General features: G+C 36.3%; 1 long non-coding RNA gene across 1 annotated transcript in view; it reads right to left on the bottom strand.

Moving 5' to 3' along the window:
- Nucleotides 1-23,391, bottom strand: part of LOC145691797 (uncharacterized) — an 802,568-nt gene that overhangs the window by 718,024 nt on the left and 61,153 nt on the right. The window lies entirely within an intron of this gene.

Raw genomic sequence — 23,391 nt, 5'->3', positions numbered from 1 at the left:
TGGTATCCTACCTGAACCACAGGGCTTGCTTAACTCACAGTCACTATGATTCACTGTGTACATAATTTGTGCATAAATTTTGATCCCCCAATTTCCCCTCGAGTCGAAAATCGAAAAAAAGTACTTGCACGAGATTAGATCTGTTGAAAATAGTGGTAATTCCTTTCAGATATAGATATAGATGTAGATATAGATTTAGATAAAGATATAGATATAGATATAGATATATAGATATAGATATAGATATAGATATAGATATAGATATAGATATAGATATAGATATAGATATAGATATAGATATAGATATAGATATAAAGTATAGATATATAATGAAAAATAACACCGAAAACCTTGGGAGGTGATTCCTGACATCAAGATAAGACAAAAAGTATAGACCAATCTGGGTGCACAAATGCTTCCTTTCGGAGTTATAGGCTGACGAAAACATGGAAAAATGTACTTTAAAGATCCATAGTATAGCCCCAAAACTATGAGACCTATACTGTAGTCTGGTCAAGACTTTACTTAGGCACTAATACGTGCGCTATCCAAAAAAAAAAAAAAAAAAAAGATATTTCAGAATCCTAAGGTACTTACGAAGCAATTTTATAGAGGAAGTTTGTCTACAGGCATATAATTTGACGTACTCGCAACTATTTCTATAAAAATTGTTGTGGAAGTACAACCGGATTCTAAAAGTTGGATATTTGAATAAGGCGCATACTAGTTCCTTAGTGGTCTTGGCCCGACTATGATAGGTCTCATAGTTTTGGAGCTATGGACCTTTAACGTTCATTTTTCTTGTTTTCGGCAGCATATAACTCCGAAAGAAAGCATTTGTGAACTCAGGATCGCCTATACTTTTCGGCTTAACTTGGTGTCAGGAATCACCTCCCAAATGTTGTCGGTGTTGTTTTGAAACACCCCATATATATATATATATATATATATATATATATATATATATATATATATATATATATATATATTCTTTTATATAGTATTAGTGCCATGTGTGAAGCCTCATTGTTGAAGGACCTTAATTCAGAACCTTATAAAAAGAGAGGAAATTGCTCAGGTAACTCCACGTGTTATGTAAGTCCGCATAACAAATACGTAATGTTGGTTGCATACATACAAATGTTCTCCAAGCAATGCCAGAAATGTTCATAATTTCGCTTCCCGCCAATCTTACAGAGCCGAAATCGTAAAAACGCCGACTTCGTACGTGATTAAATCTGGTGAAGGTATATCTGTGGTTCTAGGTGACTTCTATCTATGCAAAAATTGAACGATAGACATATAAATTATTTTATTATTATTGGTTGTCTGTGTGGATACAGAAAATACTAATATATCTCACGTAAGTGTCTAATTTTGAACATCTTTTGCACAAATAATTCTGTTGCCCGGAACCTAGGCAACGTGCATTAAATTATGACTTTTTTAAAAAAAGATAAATTATAGACTTCCAGTCAAGCAGCTACAGCATCATCCCTATTTATCGTAGGGTCATGGTTTGTACCTCATTCTCTTCAAAATAGAACAGACGTTTAAATTGTACTATTCACTTTTCCCTTTCATGCCTCTGAGATGGGAAAGTTTGAGGGAAATCGGGATTTTTTTCTGAATTTTTATTTTCAATTTTGAGCCCTTCTGGACCCCCTGTTTTAAAACACAGATCTCGAAATCAACTGAAAAGTACTAAGTGGTATACTAAATGTGTGTAGAAAATATCAAGCTTCCATCTTGTGTACTAAGGACGGGAAACATATTTACCAACGACATAAAGAACATCCCTACAATGGCCCAGATGACCCTGATGTAATATAAAAATTTCCTGAGACATCCCTATTCATCCTAGGGTCATGGTTTGTACATCATTCTCTTCAGAATACAACGGACTTTCAGGTGGTACCATTCACATGTCCCCATCCTGTATCTGAGGTGGAAAAATCGCAAAAAATCCCTCTTTTTTTAACATGTTTGCCCCTCTGGACCCCTGTTTTAACTCAAAGATCTGAAACAAATCTGAAAACTACTAAGAGCTACACTGAATGTTTGTGCAAACTTTCAATCTTCTAAGTGCAAAAGCAAGCCCGCCAAAAGATAATAGAAATAGACTTAACAAGGATATTTTTTTAAAAGTTATGACATCATCACACCCTATGTCTTAACGCAGAATGTCGTGAAAGCATAAGTAACGTGTTCTACAATGCCTCCAGACTTGAACAAACAAAAGAAGTCGAAGTAAAAAGCTTTATTGGTACTTTTTGTATCGAATAATGAAGACTCTACCCTATCACCTAAAAATAGGTGATATAATTTAAAAGGGTTAAGAAAGGCTAAGAGCGACCTGAGTGGTATTAAATATGATGTGCAACTACCACATCATGCCGAAACCCATTATTTCTGGCGTTCTTGGAGTGACAAACCAATTTATTCATGTGTATGTTCAATTGCTTAATAAATCTTGATCCTTGCCGAATGTTTTACGTTAGATCAATAATTGAACCCTGAACCACATACTATTCATTCGCTTACACCTGATCAGAGATAATGGGGGCATGTAGGTCGAATTCTCGTAAATATACCTTACTTTTATAAGTTATGTCAAACAAGTGTTCCAGAGATAATGTGTGGTGAACCCTTAATTTTATATTATCCTATTTCTTTCTCCAAAATTGGATAAAATTTCTCAGAGATAATCTACAGAACACCGAGACACACTGACTCAATCTAAAGTATTCCGCTTAACGTGAGAAATATGGTTATTCTTCAGTAACTCGCAAACAAACCTGAGTTCAACTATAGTTCTCATACAACTTTCTGAAGCTTGTTTCTCTGTTTAATCGCACTTCAATAGTTGCTGGGGAAAAAACAAGATTTCTGAAACACCCTATATAAAAACACAAAACAAACTACAAAAAATTATCAATTATCTCGCCTCAATTGGAGATGAAACAAGTGATGTTTCGCCAACCCAGTACTGTATACAGGCAGAAAGAGAGAATAATATTTCAATTTTATAAAAGCTCATCCCATCATCACATCCCGATAGCGTGTCGAGTGCTAAGTGTAATAAAACTCGAAGACAAAAGCGGTTGTAATAATATTTCTGACGCTTTTAAAAGAGCCATTTTCTGTTGTCACCTCCTCTTGATGTCATTTGCTCTTGCAGACAGAGAATTGTGGTTTGCAGCATGGCGCGTCGTTAAAAAAAAAAAAAAAAAAAAAAAAGTTATGATGTTTTCCATTGGAGAATTTTTGGGTCGACTGATGCGACATTTCCTCTGTAGTTTTCAGTGCTTCATTTCTGTTATCTGGAACTCTTAACAACTCAGGTAAGTGGAAGCGTTATCTGCGCATTAATTGGATTCAAGAGGAACTTCTCAAATCTCAATTGCAATAAAAAAAATAAAAGCACGGTTACTTTGTAATGCAGAATACATTGTGATACAAATATAAAGGAATATACGGAAACTGCTGAAAGTCATCATCATTATCATTATAACTAGGCAGGGCCACAGCTAGGAGGGAGCAAGCGGGGCGCGTGGTTGGTGGGGCGCCTAGAATAGCAATATATATATAATTTAGGGGGCGCTGAATTTCATGTTTCTCTCGAGTGACGAAAGCCCTGGTATCGGGCCTGATCATAGGTATTTTACGAAGATTATCACCTTTTGTGACGGAATTCAAACTTTTCATTTCTATTAAAGTTACTTATGAGACGATGCTACGTTTGTAAATTAGAGACGAGACGAAAAACATGAACATTCTCGTCTCGTATTCGAGACCAGAAATTTCCCGACTCTTACGAGCAACACTTTTTCAGCCAAGTCTTAGAACTCACTGTCTTAGTGTTACTTGATTCATGATAATATAAAAACTAAAAATTGATAAAGTCATTGTACAAGCGAGAATTAATCAATATTTAAAGATGCACAAGTCATTACCATTATACTCCTATATTAAATGATACATCACATCCTTAAAGGACTTCTCGCGACGCAAAGGGATTTTGACAACTTTTAGATGACGTTAAGAAAATTCCAGAGAATACATTTTATAGATTAATTTATAGAGGAGACGAGTAGGCCTGTAGCTTTCCGAGAAAAAAGACGAGGTGCACATCGATTCTTCAAGAATCAGGAAGAGACAAAATATTTACAAGACCTATGAGACAAGACGAGAAAGTCTTATTTCTCGTCTCATCTTAGTGACAACACTAATTTATGTTTTTACTTTTCGTTTTCAAACTTTATCTTTATTTCTTGTATATTAAGTATCTCCTTATGCCACTTCTTATGAAATACTGAAGTACCTCCCTACAAACACATATATATCCACAGACATCTTTTGGACATACCTGTCCCATTACTTTTAGGTTCGCAGTAGAAAATTAGAGGTTAATGGAACTATCCATGGGGTTTTCGCTATATTTCGTTAGAATGCGCCTGACTCGGGAAAATATTTGGAAGCTCAAAAGTCGTTCTGTGATCGCTGTTTCTCCGCTAGAGGTGTGCAGCTTGTAGCCTCGATTGCCGTACCAATTTGGTAATTATTTCAGAAGAGAGAATCTAAGCACAAGTGGTCCCGTTCGATACTATCTCACGTGTGCTCGTTGGGATCATGTTCGGAGACCTAAGAAACCAAATAATCAATTGGAAGTAAATATAATGTTTCTAAAATCAGTCGCGCACCATTATGTCCAGGACGTGGTGCATTTTTATTCTGAAAAATTCCATTAAAGGAACGACACACAAAGTCCATAAATGGCTGTAGATAGGAATCAAGCTGCTGAACATAGCGATGACTGATCAATGTTTAGTTCAAGCGGACCAGAGGACCCAAACCATGCCGTATAACACATCCCAAACCATTACGGAGCTACCACCAGCTTGGATAATGCTTTGTTGACAATTTAGATCTATGACTTCACGAGATCTGAGTCACACCCGGAGCCCATCATCCGTGAGTACCACCTGGAAATGTGACTTATCTGACTATACTACACGTTGCCAGTTATCCCCCCCCCCCCAAATCTACGTGTTCCCGAGCTCATGTCAACTAATACTGCCAATGGATAGCAGTTAGTAGCAGAACTACTGTCGGTCTGTGATTGCGATACTTATTGTAAACAAATTGTGCTGAACTGATCTCTGAGACACTTTGCTGGGAAATGATGCATTTGTTCGTGCTCTCAGTTCACACATTGTTGCTTGTATGTTTGCCTCGGAGAGTCTGCTCTGACGTTGCCGATCCCGGAATTTCAGCACACATGGGCGGCCATTGTATTGTCCCTGATAGTTCGTAATGTATCCAATGTGGTACCCACAGTTCACCCTTGACACTGTAGAGCGAGAAAAGTTCAATTTACGGGGGACTTCCGAAATCGAATGCCTAATTCGTCTAGCACTATCAACCCGTGCTCAAATATTAATAATTGTCGAGTTATCATCACCGCGATACATGACGTTTCGATGCAGTCAGAAAATTGGAAATTATGCGAGGTTCGATCTGTTGAGTTGAATTGATTTTGAGTTAAATGTCCATTTCAGCAGCGAGGCTATATGAGACGGGACCTATTGATTAACGTTGAATCCAATCACATGAGCTCCGGCCGGGAATCGAACCCGGGTTTGCCACGCCAAAAGTGCGTTCGCTAACCGCTTAGCCACGAAGTAGTTCGGTTTGATTTGTTTTCCGCGACATCAACTAGTTTGCTACTGCTATTCCATGACTTTTGGTACTTAAGTGTGAAAGTAATAATTAATAAATCCAATGTTGTAATATTCCGTTTTAGGCAGCAATTTTGAAATCCTGCTACCTCCGGTACTGTACGTATTTTAATCACATTACAAAAGCCCAGTTCGAAATAACGACTATGTTTAAAAATTCACGTCAATCGGCTCAAGTGTTTGTCCATGATGTCATTACAAACAAGATTGCATTTAATTATATTAATTTAGGTTAAGCGAACAATTTACACATTGCAATTGTACACTAAACGAAGAGTAGATTGCGCTGGGCTCTAAAGATTCCTATAATATTCAGCGACGTATTCGAAGACGTCAAGTGGAAAACAACAAACGAACATAACACGTAATATCTAACAATGAAACATATTCTACATGGAGCACGTAAAAGTTATCTTAATGCTTATATTGCAATGTGGGACCTTACTTTGTACGAAAACTATCATCCAAATAGCACGAGTTAGAAATTTGCAGCGTCCATCTATATCTTGTGTATGTACAGCTAATGACGAGATGGCCATCGTGTGGACATGTGTGTGCGTGTGAGTGTGTGTGTCTGTTTGTGTATGTGTGCGAATGGTGAAATTTGTGTGTGTTATGTGGGTAATAGCACTAGAGTTTTGTATGTGGAAGCGTAGAAGTATCATCATCTAAGTTTGGCAACGATCCCGATGCGACCCGCAAAAAGAGATGGAGTGAGGCGTACAGGACTTTCTTACTGGAACAAAACAACAGGGCAAGTAGAGAGGCGACCGCTAATTGGGGTTGTTTGTGCGGTAGAAAGTTCCCACAGGAACGACCGCAGCGAAACTCTGTTCCTCTCTGCTCATCCATGTGGTCCTCCAACAACCTCCTCCTGCTACGCCCTCCTCTCTCTCTCGTCGAAACAGTTTCCAGTAGCAGTGTGTTTTGAACAACAACGCTTTAAATGAATCAATCGTCAAACTCTTATAAACTTCCAAGTAGCGCTGTGCGTAGTTAGTTAACATTACTGTGACACCAATGGAAAATTTTGCGAATATTCAAGTCATACATATTACTGGGGAGGAAAAAGCAATTTGAAATCACAATGTACAGCAACGAATCCGATTTCTGATTTTAAGTATTTTATATCTGTGTATCTCGAAGAGTGATTCATTTGAAGATACCATTCTGGTATCTTTGGGACTAAAAAAACTGTCTTAAGTTGGTCATTGTTGCTTTTACATAAAAGGTACAAATTATGCGGAAAAAAAAAACATTTTCGTTTTTCTTTGATTATTAGGCGTTCTTTTCTTTCTTTCTTTCTTTCTTTCTTTCTTTTTTTAAAGTCCCTGCGTAGCGCAGTCGCTAACGTTCTCGTCTTTGGTGCGAGCGGTCCCTAGTTCGACTCCAGGTGGGAACACTCGGTTTGAAAAAGTGCAAAAGTTTTTTTCAGGTCAGCCATCCTAAATGAGGGTTTTCTTCATTCACACCAGGCAAATGCCGGGATGGTAGATACGTAACATATAGGTTCTAGTACACTTCCTTTCTTCCCTCAATTCTTTTCCCTTTCCCTTTCCTCACATAGTGTGATCGCCGAAAGACGTTATCTCTCATGCGTGATAGGCTAATATGTTCGTAGACATCGAAAGCTCAGATATCTAAATCCTTCCTAAAATATATTTACAAGGATAGTACATACCATATACAATCGATGAAATTCATTTGACTATGACCAGACTGGGTTTGGTGGTAGATGTTTGTTCGTGGACTGTATTATTTTGAACACAAAGTTTGTTGTACAATATACTATTTATTATATTGTAAACACACAACTAAATACAGTAATTGCTATGCATAAGCAACTACACACTATGCAGTCACACACGCCACGTTGACACTTGTAAAAAAACTATATATTCTCCAGTGTTGCCAAATACAAAACAAAAGAATAATGAAATGCGGCCGAACATACCGCCCACCTTGAAATATCATTTCAACACTACATATTATTCTACACATTACTCTACACTACACATTCTACATATTATTCTTCATTAAATGGAAGAGGAGAAATTTTTACAATTGATCGTTTGAAGACACCTTTGCTAGTTTTAATAGTAACAGTTCTAACAATATTATCTACACCAGGATGAACAGCAACTACTCTTGCTAAATTCCAATGCTGAGGAGATGTCTTATCTTCCTTCACTAACACTAAATCATTGACCTTGATATTAGCACGTTTACACCACCACTTTGGCCTTTGTTGCAGCCGAGACAAATATTCTGTTTGCCAACGGTTCCAAAAATGTTGGTCAATCTTTGAGTTAATTGCCAGCGTGACAAATGATTGATTCTTAATTCACACAAATTTGGTTCAGGTATTGATACTAATGCATCGTGAATTAAGAAATGACCAGGAGTTAGCACCTGATAGTCATTAGAATCAGAAGATAGAGCAGTTAATGGTCTAGAATTTAAACAGTCTTCAATCTGACACAAAACTGTATACATTTCTTCAAATGTGAGTACAGTGTTACCAACTACACGTCTCAAGTGGTACTTGACAGACTTTACACCAGCTTCCCATATGCCTCCAAAGTGAGGTGAGGATGGTGGATTAAAATGCCAATTTATAGATTGCATACTGAGGTAATTACATACAGACTCTTTTGAATCACCATTCGTTACAAGTTTCAGTAAGGATTTTTATTCTCTGTTTGCACCTATGAAATTTGAACCACAATCACTGTAAATATCAGTAGGTTTTCCCCTTCTAGCTATAAAACGTTTCAAAGCTGCAATAAATGACTCTGTTGAAGCATCACTTACCAATTCTAAATGGATTGCTTTGACACTGAAACAAATGAAGAGTGCTACATAACCTTTGAACAATTTTGAATTTCGACTTTTCATATTTTTTAACATTAGTGGACCTGCATAATCTAAACCGCAATGCAAAAATGGACGAGTTGGTGTTACTCTACCAACAGGAAGTTGACCCATTAATTGAGAGGCTGTTACACTTGACTGTTTGTGACATGTTACACAACCTTTTACAATCTTCCTTACAAAGTCACGACCACCAATAATCCAAAACTTTTGTTGCAAAACAGATAAAAGTAACTGTGAACCTGCATGAAGATGCTTTATATGTTCAGATTTTACAAGAAGTTCTGTAATTCTAGCATGTTTTGGAAGTAAGATAGGATATTTGAAATCATATGTTACACTAGCATTTTGCAAGCGATCTCCAACTCTCATGACATCATTTTCATCAAGAAATGGATTTAAACACAATAGTTTGCTATTATAAGGCAAAGGTTTTTTCATACGTAAGTATTTTATCTCAAGTGGATATTCTGATTCTTGAGCTTGTTTTATCCAATGCATTAATGCATTTGACAACTCCTTTGTAGTTAATGGTCCACTACATCTTAACTCCTGTTTACTTTTGCTATTCCTAATAAATCTTTTACACCAAGCAGTAACACGAACTAACTTCGATAATGATGAAAATTTATCTACTATTGTACAGTCAACCTTAATGTGCATGTTAACAGTTGAAGACTTTTGCTCACATTGAACAGAATCTAGATTTTTGCAATTAATATTTACAATAGGTAACTCTGATTCCATCAACCACTTTGGCCCATTCCACCATAGTGAATAAGACTCTAATTGTGACGGATTCAAACCACGAGAACTACAATCAGCTGGGTTGTCTTTGCTCGATGTGTGCGCCCATTTAATAAAAATTGATTGTTGGATCTCAGATACCCGGTTAGCCACAAATGTTTTCCATTTACTCGGACATGAAGAAAGCCATGCTAACACAATAGTAGAATCTGTGTAACAGACAACCTTTTCAAACTTGATTAACATTGCCTTAATGACCGTATTGACTAATCTACATAACAATACTGCAGCACACAATTCTAACCTAGGTATTGATATTTGCTTTATAGGGGCAACTTTGGTCTTTGCAGCAATCAGGTATACTTGCACATTTTCAGATGTATCTATACAACGTACATATGCTACTGCAGCATACGCCTTTTCACTAGCATCTGAGAACCCAATTAGATCATATTTCACAATATTTTCAGAAGAAATACACCTTTTGACCTTAATCTGTCTCAACAATGACAATTCTTGACAATATACTTCCCACGAGCGAGTAATATCATTCGGAAGTACGTCATCCCATTCAATTTTTAATTTCCATAATGATTGTAGCAACAATTTTGCAACAATGGATACTGGAGATAACCAACCAAGCGGATCATACAATTTTGCAATATCAGATAGTAACATTCGTTTTGTCATTACTGACTTAGAAGTGGGAACAACAATAAAAAATGAAAATGAATCACTTGATGGATTCCACTGTATACCTAAAGCTTTTACATTCTCATCTTCATTAAAACAAATTAACGACTGAGTTTCTCTTAAGTGAGAAGGTATACTATTTAACACATTCCTGTCGTTAGTAGACCATTTTCTTAATTCGAAACCACCTTTGTGTAATAATGCTGTTAATTCTGAGTACAATACCATTGCCTCACTACTATCAGCTGCACCTGAAACGAAATTATCAACAAAGAAATCATTCATGACTAATTCTGCAGCTCTGGGATAACAATGACCTTCATCTACAGCTAACTGTTGCAAACACTTTACAGCGAGATATGGAGCCGAACTGGTTCCATAAGTAACAGTTAACAATCTAAAATCACTAATAGGTTGGTCAACTGTTTCTCTCCACACTATTCTCTGGTAATCAGAATCAGTTTGATCTACCTTAACTTGTCTGTACATTTTTGCTATATCAGCACACAATGCAATTGGATGAGTTCTGAACCTTAATATTAATGGGATAATATCTTGTAATTTTGGACCTACCATTAAGTTGTCATTGAGAGATACTCCACTGCTAGTTTTATCACTGGCATCAAATACAACCCGCAATTTAGTGGTAGAACTACTTTCATTTAAGACACAATGATGCGGCAGATAATAAGATTCAGATACAAGCTTATCAAGTTCTACATCAGGAATTTTTTCCATGTGACCTAAGTCTAAGTACTTCTTCATGAAATCACAATATTGTTTACATAAATCAGGATCTTTCTGTAACTTACGTTCCATCTGGCATAATCGCTTTACTGCTGTGTCCCGTGATACCCCTAGAGGCTCAACATTTTCTTTAAAAGGCAATTTTACAATATATCTACCATCAACATCACGTTTGTAAGTTTCAGCAAAATACTGCTCACATTTTTGCTCTTCAACGGATAAATGTTGTACAGTTGGCAACTCCTCTACTTCCCAGAATGTTTGCAATGTTTTATTGAGATCAACAGAAACAAAATATGACTGAACACTTGATGTGTTATTCGTTAAGTTAATCTGACCACACAATACCCAACCTAACACCGTTTCAATGGCAGACGGAGCTCCATTCGTACCTACGTGTCTCCCACTGAGCAACAATAATGGGAAAACATCAGCACCTAACAACACATCAATAGGGCCGCTTTTATTAAACTGTGGATCAGCTAAGTTTACTTGTTTCACAATTTCCCAATTACCTATATTTTGAATAGTTACTCTGGGTAAGTTACTTGTGATTCTTGGGACTACTATTGCTTTAGTATGAATATTATTATTACTGTACAATGACTGAAAACACAAATCAACTATTGCATGAGAATTTCCAACGTTAGAACCAGTAACACCTGATATGCTCATGTTTATTTTCTCTTTGTTTATGCGTAATTTCTGGACGCAACGTTCAGTTACAAACGATAATTCACTACCACAGTCGATAAGAGCACGAAATTGTATCAACTTATTTGCATTATCTTTGATATTTATGACAGCGGTGGACAACAACACCTGAGGAATTAGTTTTTGATTTATAGAATGAGAACAATTTACTTGATCTACTTTATCCTTCTTTTCAAAATGCAATAAAGTATGATGTTTTTTGTTGCAAGTGTGGCAACCCTGCTTCACACTACACTTATTCACGGAACAATTTAAGGTCAAACAATTGAAACAAAGCGAATTCTTTTTCACAAAACTATGCCTATCATTCACTGACATATTTATGAACTTTTGACACTTACATAGCTTGTGGTTATTTTTACACATGATACATGACACAATTGAACTTGAATGATGCACTAACGTGTTGCCTTTTTTGTTTGTTTTTAAAGCAGACGTGTCTGCCGGTGACCTTGCACTCACTGCAGCTAACGCTTTGGCACGTTGTAATATGAACTCTTTCAGCTGGTCGAAAGTTGGTTGTTCGTTTTTCTTCAATGAAAGCTCCCATTGTTTTCTGGTGTTCTTATCTAGCTTCTCACCCACATGGTAAATTAAAATCACATTCCAATGTTCCACTGGAAGGCCCAAGGATTTAAGTTCACACACACACTGAACACTATTGTCAACCAATCTTCGTAACTCACCTGATGACTCATTCTTCACAGCTGGTTGAGTAATCAACTTGCTCAAAATATGATTTGCTAGCTCCCTCACGTCTTCATATCTTGATTTAAGTAACTCCCATGCTACTTTATAGTTATCATCAGATATGGAAATAGACTGCAGCAATATAGCAGGTTCCCCTGATACAGCTGTCTTCAAATACTGCAACTTTTGAGCATTTCCTAACCGATTGTTATTATGAACAGCAGCAACAAATAAGTCACGAAACGATAGCCAATCCTGCACTCTACCACAAAATGTAGGAAGTTCTAAGTCTGGCAACTTCACATCTGTGCACTGTTTATTAGATGTGTTTACCTGTTCAGTATTAGGTGACTGCATATTGTACAAAATTTCTAAGACAGAGTCCAACTTATTTTGCACTTCATTAAATTCTCCGTCATATTTTGCAAACTCACTTTCACCACCCACAGAAATGAACTTTGTAATGAGCTCTGTGCAATCGCCATGTAATTGCGTAGCACGTTCAGTGTACAGCTTGATACTGAAGTTAGGCTTGTCTTTATTCTCGTTCACTTTATGTGTTAACCTAGTCACTTCACGTTTCAGGACAGTTTTCTTACCTATGAGCTCTTCCATTGTTATAATTCTGCACCACTTTGACAATGCACTACAAAATGAAGATACTGCGCCACAAGTTCGCAAACCACGCACATGTACAGTACATGCACAACTGGAACAAAATCCGGCCTGGAGGACCACTTTTATGTTCGTGGACTGTATTATTTTGAACACAAAGTTTGTTGTACAATATACTATTTATTATATTGTAAACACACAACTAAATACAGTAATTGCTATGCATAAGCAACTACACACTATGCAGTCACACACGCCACGTTGACACTTGTAAAAAACTATATATTCTCCAGTGTTGCCAAATACAAAACAAAAGAATAATGAAATGCGGCCGAACAATGTTCCGAAACCTAGTATGACCGCAAAACATTGCAGCAGCGTTTCCCAATCCCGGTACACGGAATTTCGGGAGAGAGGGACGAGAAAATGAGACGAGCTCTGCAAGATATTTTTATTTTCAGTAAACTTTATCTTATCACGTTGATCACATCTGGGGTATTTGTAATGTACATTACCTAAATTTAAACCTATTGAGATAAATCATCATCATCATATGTATCCTGCCAGTATTGGCAGATCACTTGCCGCAGCTTAAAAGCTTCCATCTCCACGGTCTTGCGTTAGCCTCTTCGTTTCCACGTACGATTTCCTGTTTTGATATCCTCCATTAATTGTAGTCTCTTTAGCCCCTCCATCTCTTTCCTGCCACCATACCCTCTGGCACGACCCTCATGATACAGTTCCTTCTTAGCCAATGTTTCAACCAGTTTCTCTTCCTCATCGTGATAATGTCTAAAATTGTTCTTCTCTCTCCTACTATTTCTTAGAAACTCTCATTCGTTTCCCACTCGACCCAGCTAATTCTCTCAATTCTTCTCCACACCCACATTTCGAAAGCTACCAGTCGTTTTTCGTTATTTTTGAGTAATGTTCATGTTTCGACCCATATAGAACAATATTCCACACGAAGCATTTTATGAGTCTTTTTTCTCAAGTCTTTATTGAAGGTCGTACAAAATAGTGTTTTCTTCCTCCTAAAGGTTTCTCTCGCCGTTCCTATCCTTGCTTTTATTTCATATTCAAACTTCATATCATTACTAATAATACTACCCAGATATCGAAAACTATTTATTTGTTCTATTTTCTCCCTTCCTACTTTTATATTTGACATCGACCGCTTCGTTTCAATCACCATGGCTTTAATCTTTTTAACATTTATTTTCCACCCCATTTCCTTTCACTGCTCTTCCTCAAGCTTTCTAAAATCTTATTGATTTTCTCATCAGATTCCGCAACGAATACCAAAACATAAGAAGAGTAAACTACCTTGTGTGGTGGATTTTTTTTTAGAAGAAATCAATTATGCCATAATGTAGGAGTATTAATGTAACATTTATTTATGAAATTGAACACCATTGCCTAAGTCATTTTTAAGAAAATTACCAAAAGGAACTTAACCCCAAAAGTCCCCCAAATATGACTTATATTATAAGAGTGTTAATGAAATACTGCTTTATAAAAAAAATAAACAAAATCATTAAACATGTTTTCAAGAAATACATAATTTTTACTTTCACCATGTAATAGTAAACACCCTTATCTTAGGGGACAGGAAGAAAACTCGAAAAAAATCTCCTAAGGAATCTTACTTTTAAAAAAAGGTTTAAAATTTGTTTTGTTTACTTTGAACGGCATGGCTTCTAGGCATACGTAACATATATCGTTTTATTTTAACATGAAGACAATGGCGCCCATCAGGAGGGCAGGTGGGGCGCTTGCCCCCCTAGAGGAAATTGTACTTCAGAATATCGAAAATCCAATAGAATTTTTACATTAGTTACAGCAAAATTTGAAACTATTTTTGAAACGTCGCTTATGCTTGCCTCCCCTTGGAAACCACAACATGGGCGCCCTTGCATGAAGATTTTAAGAAAGGTGAAATATTTCGAATTTGATATTTTCGTTTATCTCTCCTATTGTTGCTGGAAACTAAGTATCGTACATAAAAAGGTGTCTTCCCGTTGTGCCTACTTCCCGTTATGCCTACAGGCCCTCCAGCACTTTGTAGAAAATATTTTTAATGATCTTATCTGTAGGCAGAACGGTAATTCCCGTTGTGCCTACTTCCCGTTCTGCCTACTCTTTCGAGACGGGGAATTCTGTGCAGGGAGGGATCTTTTCTAGGGATTTTTTCTTTAGTAATTCTAATAGATTCTGTAAGAAGAATAACTATTCCTTTAAATTTCATCATATATTTTAAATGTTATCTTACTTGCTCTTCTCAGAAAAAATGACTAGGTACAGTTTTGTTATTAGCAGCGTTATTCACGTCTACTTTAGTAGAGATGTGTTTTTTTAATACTTACAGAGAAATGGAAAATTAATTGATTCAGTTACAAGAAAATAAACTTATTTCGGTCTAATATCAAGTCATTTCACAACAAAATTTTATTCAGTTTTCCAGTAGTTCATCTCCAACATTCTAAGGCTCGCAGTACGTAATAGGTGCTACAGTTCACATCCTCAAAATATATTTGGCCATATATTAAACAAACAATGCAAGAAGATGCATAATTCGGTCTCTTTTCTTTTTCTAAAAAAAGCCTTTGTCTTCTACATCACAGATCTTTTTCCGGCATCACCTCTATATATGATCAGGTGCTTTGTCCTCTATACACGATTCTGTATTACACGCAATATGTCGTACTTATATTGTAAAAAAAGAAAAAAATGGGACCGCAATGGCTCAGGGGTAGAGCGTTCACCTCTGGTGCATGGGGTCCATGGTTCGATCCCAGCTCGAGCCAGGTGAGCTTTGTGGTGGACAAACACCGTGTGCGTTGGTTTTCTCGGTGTTCTACCGTTTTCTCCTACTTTCCACTATTTCATTCATTTCTCATCATCACCGTCTCCTTTAGCCTAGCCAGCATTACCGTAGGACGTAAAACTTAAAAATTTCATTTCATTTCATTTATACTGTCAATGTAAATACTAAATACCACATATCGTCAATATACCCAATGTAATTTAAATAAAGATCTCATAATCGTTGTTCAAAATGTAAACAGTATGCAACCACATCTATGTAAGCCATCAAGCCTATTACACGTGGTTCCAGCCTTCCTAATAATCGTAAATATCTGTGATTTTATTCTGTATGTGACCACACAAATAGCATTTTAATTTCGATTATTTTACGGTAAAAATATTCTGTGAAATGTAATGGAAATTCAGAAGGAGCCTTCTTTGCGAATTTCTCAGAGTTTTCATTCTCACCGTCGTGAGTAATCCGATTGGGTAGAGAAGCGTGATTATCTAAGCAAACTCATCACCAACAAAACGCCGAACACGTATTTCATACTTTGACCGTTTCTGATTTTGAAAAACACTCCTGTGTAGACTATAAGTCATTACTAGGCACCTTGCTTATCACACTGACACTAACAAATCATATATAATAACTTTTTAACGTAATAAGTAAAAGCTTGTTGTGATTCTTATTGAAACGTTTATGTTGCGAGCGGAGCAAGCAAGAAAATTTTTATCATATCTATTTCTTTGCAAACTAACAATATTGATTTACTCGGACGCCAATACGTTTATTAAACTGCAACTATGATTCTGTTCCTTGAATTTTGTCAGTTTTATCAGAAATTTTCCATGGGTTTTGTCTTGCATTCGCAATAATCTGTTTCGTAATTCTAAGAAATTATGTAAGAAGAATAACTATTTCTTCAAGTTTCATCATAAATTTTAGATGTTATTCTACTTTTTCTTCTGGGAAAAATTGCTGGGATATAGTTCTGTTATTAGCAGGGTTGTTTGCATCTACTTTAGTAAATATGAATATTATTTCTTTTTAATTCCTACAGGAAAATGGAAAATTGATTCAGTTGAAAAAAAAAAAAAAACAGTTTGACATTGAAACTGAAACGGCCGAACATGTCTTGAGGATGTGAATTGTGGCACTTTTTAGTACTGCAAGCCTTAGTATGCTGGAGATAAACTACTGGAAAACCGATTAAAATTCGGTTGTGAAATGAATTGATATTAGCCCGAAGTAAGTCTGTTTCGTGTTCGTTTCAGATACAATGTCAAACGGGTTACTGGCAACTGAATCAATCAATTCGAGGAAAGAGATATGATGGAGACAAACACTCTTTTTAAAGGCCGCCTTATGCATCCTCTTGCGTTGTTTGTTTAATAGTTGGCCAGACATGTCTTGGGGATGTGAACTGTGGCATTTTTTAGTACTGCAAGTCTTAGCATGCTGGAGGTAAACTACTGGAAACCCAAATAAAATTTTGTTCTGAAATTGCTTGATATTAGATCTTTTTTTTTTTTTTTTTTTTTTTTAATGTTTGTTTCACATACAATGTCTAACATTCTTGCAACTGAGTCAACCAATTTTCCATGTATGATGAAACTTGTAGAGGTGGTGGTTGTTTTTACAGAAGCTTTTAGAAATACTAAAGAAATATTCCCTACAAAAATTCCTCCCTGCACATAATTCCCCGTCTTGAAAGAGTAGGCACAACGGGAAGTAGGCACAACGGGAATTACCGTTCTGCCTAGAGATAAGATAATTAAAAATATTTTCTTTAAAGTGCTGGAGGGTCTGTAGGCAGAACGGGAAGTAGGCACAACGGGAATGAACCCATAAAAAACTTCTAAACTGGTTTATGAGTTGTAGGACAGCACAAATAATGTATACATTGTTCAGCGTAAGCTCTAAACTCCGATAAACAAAATATTTGTATCCTTCCGCTTGTCACAAATACGATTGGCTAGTGATGTATCACTCCCAGTCCCCACGGGGAGGAGCAAATTATACACGTGCATTTTGACAATACTGTCTCGTGTTGTCCAGATACTTACAGTAGCAGCAGAAAAGAACGAAAAGAAACTCGAAAGATTAAAAAAAATAAATTTGAATTTCGCTCGTAAACAATTGTTGCTTAGTGAGTAAAGGTTTGCCTTGTTGGTGTTTCACCACAACACTCGCGGAACCGGGATTCATGCCAGTCATCTTTCAGACTTTAAAAGCAGAACACCCATCCACAGTTGAGTTGGCGCCATAATTACTGCGCATGCTTAGTGTTTATTTCTCATGTTTCATTAACCACACTCGATTGCAGCATTATTAGATAATACGTATTATATTTTTGTCATTTATAATAATATAGCAGTTTTATATGAAGCTTCATAGTAAAAGTAATAATCCAATCACATAAACTATTTTGCGGAGGAGTACAAGCGTCGGTAGGACAACAGCAAATCAGCGAGATTTAGTTTCACGTGGCTTTGTTTATCGCAGTTTAGAGCTTACGTCGAATAATGTATAGGTTGGTTGGTTCAGTTGTAGTGTCTCAGCATCAACGTCATAATGGAAAAGGCACTGTGGGGCCGCGGTGGCTCAGTGGTAGAGCGTTCACTTCTGGTGCTTGGGGTCCCGGGTTCGATCCCAGCCCCCACCAAGTGAACTTTATGGTGGACAAACACCGTGTACTTGGGTTTCCTCGGGGTACTCCCGAGCTCCTCCGTGGCTAAGCGGTTAGCGTACGCGCCTTTGGCGTGGGAGACCCGGGTTCGATTCCCGGCGGGAGCTCATGTGGTTCGGATTCCACGTTAATCAGTAGGTCCACGTCTCATATAGCCTCGCTGCTGAAAGGGACGCTAAACTAAAATCAACTCGGGGTTCTCCCGTTTCCTCCCACTTTCTTCATTCCACCATTTCATTCATTACTCCTCATCACCGCCTCCTTTAGCCTAACCGGCATATCCGTTGGACGTAAAACTCAAAGATTTCATTTCATTTTTCAAAAGGTACTGTATTGTTTAAAGGTGGGTCCAAACTACTACTCAGCTTTATATCCGAGGACAAGGCATGTACTTCCACTGGGAACTGGACCCAGGATTAACATCACATGCCTTAGCCATTCGAACACGAAAAGCTGCACAAATATACTAGCATTCTCTTGCGAAAAAAAAAAATATTGAATTAATTTGCAAATAATCGTACAACATTACAATACCTAGGTACATTAAACTTGCCTACTGTACAAGAATTGACGCTGTCTTTTCTCGAAAAGATATCGTGAAAGTGAGGAATCCTCTCGGAAAGTATATCTTTTGCTTTTAGAGGTTCTGTCTTGTGGAAAACCATCCAATACATACATTCCAATGATAAGTGTGTATTGGGCAGCTGTTCGGCCTCCGTACATCAATAGTGTGTATGATAAAAAAAAAAAAGCAACTCTTTCAGTAAGGAGCTTCATCTCTATAACGCTCACATCAATGTTAAAATTGATATGGATTGCGTAGAAACTGGAGGAAAATGTTTGGGGACAAATAAACTCAAAAGTGGACCATAAATAGATTTGTTTGTTCAGCTCAATGATTCGATACTCACCTGTTGCCATATCTATATGATTACATACAGTAGTTGTCGAATTAAGCAAGCTATGAAACTATATTGCAACGTTTGATTCAGTACGGTCTAATTTAACATATTCTCAGTAATGTCAATTTTTCATTCTGACAATCATTTCTTCTTCTCTCAGTTATTTACGGATTCAATGAAGTAACATTTTTAATAACTGAGTAGAAATTTCCAAAGATAGACTGCAATAAAAATAATGGTACCGATACGATTAAGTCAATCATTATTTTTTTGCAAAATTGATCTCCTTTGTTTTTAATTACAGTATACATAGTACGATTTAAATTCGTAAGATTTACGACAAAACATAATTCCTACTCAATCAATTTGAAATCGAAGAATTGCAGTTTCAACAATTCAATCTGTAGTGCCAAAACATCAGTTTGTGGAACGCTAATACCTAACAGTACAGTATCAAGCTAATATATGTCGCTACATTCGCTACATAACTGTCTGATGCCAATAGATGCCGTTAGTGTGTAGGTAGTTTGTATATTTAAAATTGTTGTGACGATTTAATTGCAAAGTGTGGTTTCAATGTGGTTATTTCAATGGAGAAAGATGACAATAAACATGAATTTTGTTTACTGTTTATTATTAGGACAAGCAAAAACTTTCAACACGTTAAGTTTACAACCTCTGAATGTCTGATTTATTTTTTGAGTGTAGCTTCCCTTTAACACTAAAGTAATCTAAAGCGTACGCCTACAGTTTCACATAGGCTCTAAATCACAGGAACTCCTACCTAAGTCCCCACAACGAAAGCGTATGTGCTAACCATTTAGCCATTAGAGAGGTTTCACTCCATGCACGGACTCGCTCTTTGATTCATTATGTCGCAGATTTCTTTATAAAATCTTGTGATTCCCTGCTTGCACTGTCTATAATACGATCAACAGCATAGTAATAATACTGTAATTATAAAGGAAATAATTTTGAACGTAAAAAATAGCTTTGTACATAGGGACAAACATCGACGTTATGAGTTCAAATGCTAATGCAGTAAGTAAAGAGTCAGCGTTTTGAATATTACCATGCTAAGAATGGTAACTAGCTTGAATATGTTGGCAGGACTGCTAAAGATTTACGGAAGCAGCTGAGAGTATACTTGAGCATATAGAGCATTATCTGTTAGACATGTTAACTTATTAGAGCCTATAGCAACATAAAATCTATAATTTATAGGGGACACACAGTGGTTCAATAGTGTCAGTGTGATGTAGTCGAGTTATCTGCAGCGTTACGCGACAATCATGAGACGAAATCCATTGAAGTATTGAATCTCTCTGTAGCAAATGTTCGGATTTTTAACTATTCTTGATGTGTCTGTGTTTGTGGCGCTTTCGATTTCGGTGGAAATTTGTCAGCGTAAGGAGTTATATGAACTTTATTTTATTTTATTTTATTTATATTTTGTACATAAAGTCCCTCCTTCGTTTCCAAACGGTGTCAGTTTATAGTCGATCACATTGCATCAATGAGATTTTCGGGGTTCTCTTTTTCCTTCCACATTATTTTATAATTCCATAAACTATTTTATAACCATTGATTTTCATTAATTATCCGTCTCCCTCAGCCTACGAGGCACAAGGATGGTTAATTGGTTAGTAGTTTAGCACTCTTCCAATAAGGACGGCAAGGCGGCAAACAATTTATAAAATATAAAAATATATCCTCTTTTTTTGTTCAGAAAGGATTCAATTCAATGTGATGATTAGGTTTAGTCGGAGAAGTGAAATTCGGTACATAAGATCTTTGAAAATAAGGGAATATGTATTTCAGTTGTTGTTTTTTTTTTTTTCAAATTTTCACTTTTAAACTTTTAAAAAATGGGAAATTTCTATAGTATTGAAATTTTTAGTTTAGTATTAATTAAACAGTACTGTTCCCGTCTGAAGAACGGGAAGTTATGCTATTTAAAAACTGTAATTCTATTATTTTCCCGTAAATAATTTTACTGCCAATTCCCCTAATTTAGAAAAAAAAAAGAGAAAATATTCATTATGTACCGTATTTTCTGCAGCAAGAAGGAAATTAAGCAAAATGATATTTCCCTTTCGCTGATAGTCAATATTAGATTATCACTTACTAGTTATATAAAATGAGTTTCTAGGTCATTCTGGGAAACAGGATTCTTCTAATTGGGTTCTCGCCCGACCACAGATTACGCGGCCGCGCATTGACCATGCAGTTCAAATATCATTTTAACCGTAGCTACGATATACATACGAATTAGTTTTTTTTTTTAGCTATTCTCAATAGTTGAGTGTGTACTAAATGATGTAGCCAGCAAGTTGTTCTAAAGAGTGGGGGGGGGGGCAATATGACTTTCAGGGTGGTCGGACGTGTACATACTAAAAGCAAACCAAAAGTCTTCTATCAGGATATGAAAACATTAATAACCTACCATACGTACATATTATAATTATCATATGTCCAGTATATTACCTCTTTGAAACATAAGTGATGGTGTATAAAGTTAGAATCACAAGTTATAGGAAATGTGCGAATAAGTTTTTCATGAGAAAACAAAAACCATTTATGGAAGTTATTGTTTTACTAAGTTTACATGGGTATAATTGGTAAAATATTTAAAAAATGAAGAAAATATAATAAATCCGTAACTATATGTATCCAGAGACAAATGAGAGAGACAAACTTGATGATCAATTCAGTTCTTTTAATTATTTTAACATGTTGGCGTGGTTTAAGATCTTATATTTTTAACATTTCTCATTCGCATTATATTCTATTGGGATTCTTCATTTGCTGTATTAAACAAGTTTAATAAAAATTTAACAGGAGGACTCCATTATAGGGGCCAGTAAATCATTTGAGGAGCCGGGCCTCGTTACCTCCCTGTGTCTATACTCCTGAGCAAAAATACCCTCTTTCTGTGCGCCATGTTTCTTCGTGTAAATACAGGGTGTTTCAAAACAACACCAACAACGTTTGGGAGGTGATTTCTGACAGCAAGATAAGACAAAAAGTATAGACTAACCTGGGTGCACAAATGTTTCCTTTCGGAGTTATAGGCTGCCGAAAACATAAAAAAAATGAACTTTAAAGGTTCATAGCTCCAAAAGTATGGGACCTTCCACAGTCGCGTGAAGACTTCACGTAGGAATTAGTGTGTGCCCTATCCAAATATCCAAGTTTAAAAATCCTGCGATACTTCCGCAACAATTTTTATAGAGGTAGTTGGTGAATACTTCAGATTATATGCTCGTAGCCAAACTCCCTCTATAAAAATTGTTACGTGAGTACCTTAGGATTCTGAAATATGTATTTTTGAATACCGCACATATTAATTCCTAAGTGAAGTCTTGACCCAACTACTGTAGGAACCATAGTTTTAGAGCTATGCACTTTTAAAGCTCATTTGTTTTCATGTTTTCGACAGCCTATAACTCCGAAAGGAAGCATTTGTGCACCCAGGTTGTTTGTTGACATTACGACATCGCATAACTTAGTGATCTAGATTGTTTGATTTTGGCCATTTATTCTCAAATTACTTCCCGTGGACATGGTTTTCGGTTCGGATGAGTATACCTTCCTATAAGATAGCATGAGATCTTACTGTACTGAAAATTTCAGTTTGCTAGGTCCAATAGTAAATGAATAATCCGCTGAAATAAAGAACACCTATTTTCTTAATAGAAGTAAAACCCATATGCTGTTACTGTTTGTTTAAAAATGTAGTATTAAATTCTTTTTCTCTCCCGTGGCTGTAGAAAATTCCATTGTTGCTTCAGTTTTATCAACAAATCAGAAATAGATTAATCGTTGACAATTTAACTTTCCGTAAATACATGTATGATTTTTTTTTTAAACCTGCAAAGTAAATACAATTTGGGTGCTTCGAAATAAAGAGTACGTGGTTCGATGAATGTGATCGTGTGGTGGTTTGAGCGTGATAGATTGTGATAGTTATATATATATATATTTATTACTGCGTAATGTAAATATGTGTATGGCCTGCGTGAAAATGTACGAAATAGGGTGTTGATAAAATATTACTTCGTGCGAAAATTAGTAGATAATGAATGAACGTAATGATATGTTAATAATATGATATATAATATGAACGAGATGACGACCCCTATATTTAAATGGATAGGCCTAGTG

The sequence above is a fragment of the Thermobia domestica genome, chromosome 8 (assembly GCF_964235325.1).
Source record: "Thermobia domestica chromosome 8, izTheDome1.hap1.1, whole genome shotgun sequence".
NCBI lineage: Eukaryota > Metazoa > Arthropoda > Insecta > Zygentoma > Lepismatidae > Thermobia > Thermobia domestica.
This window is presented reverse-complemented; position numbering and strand designations above follow the sequence as displayed.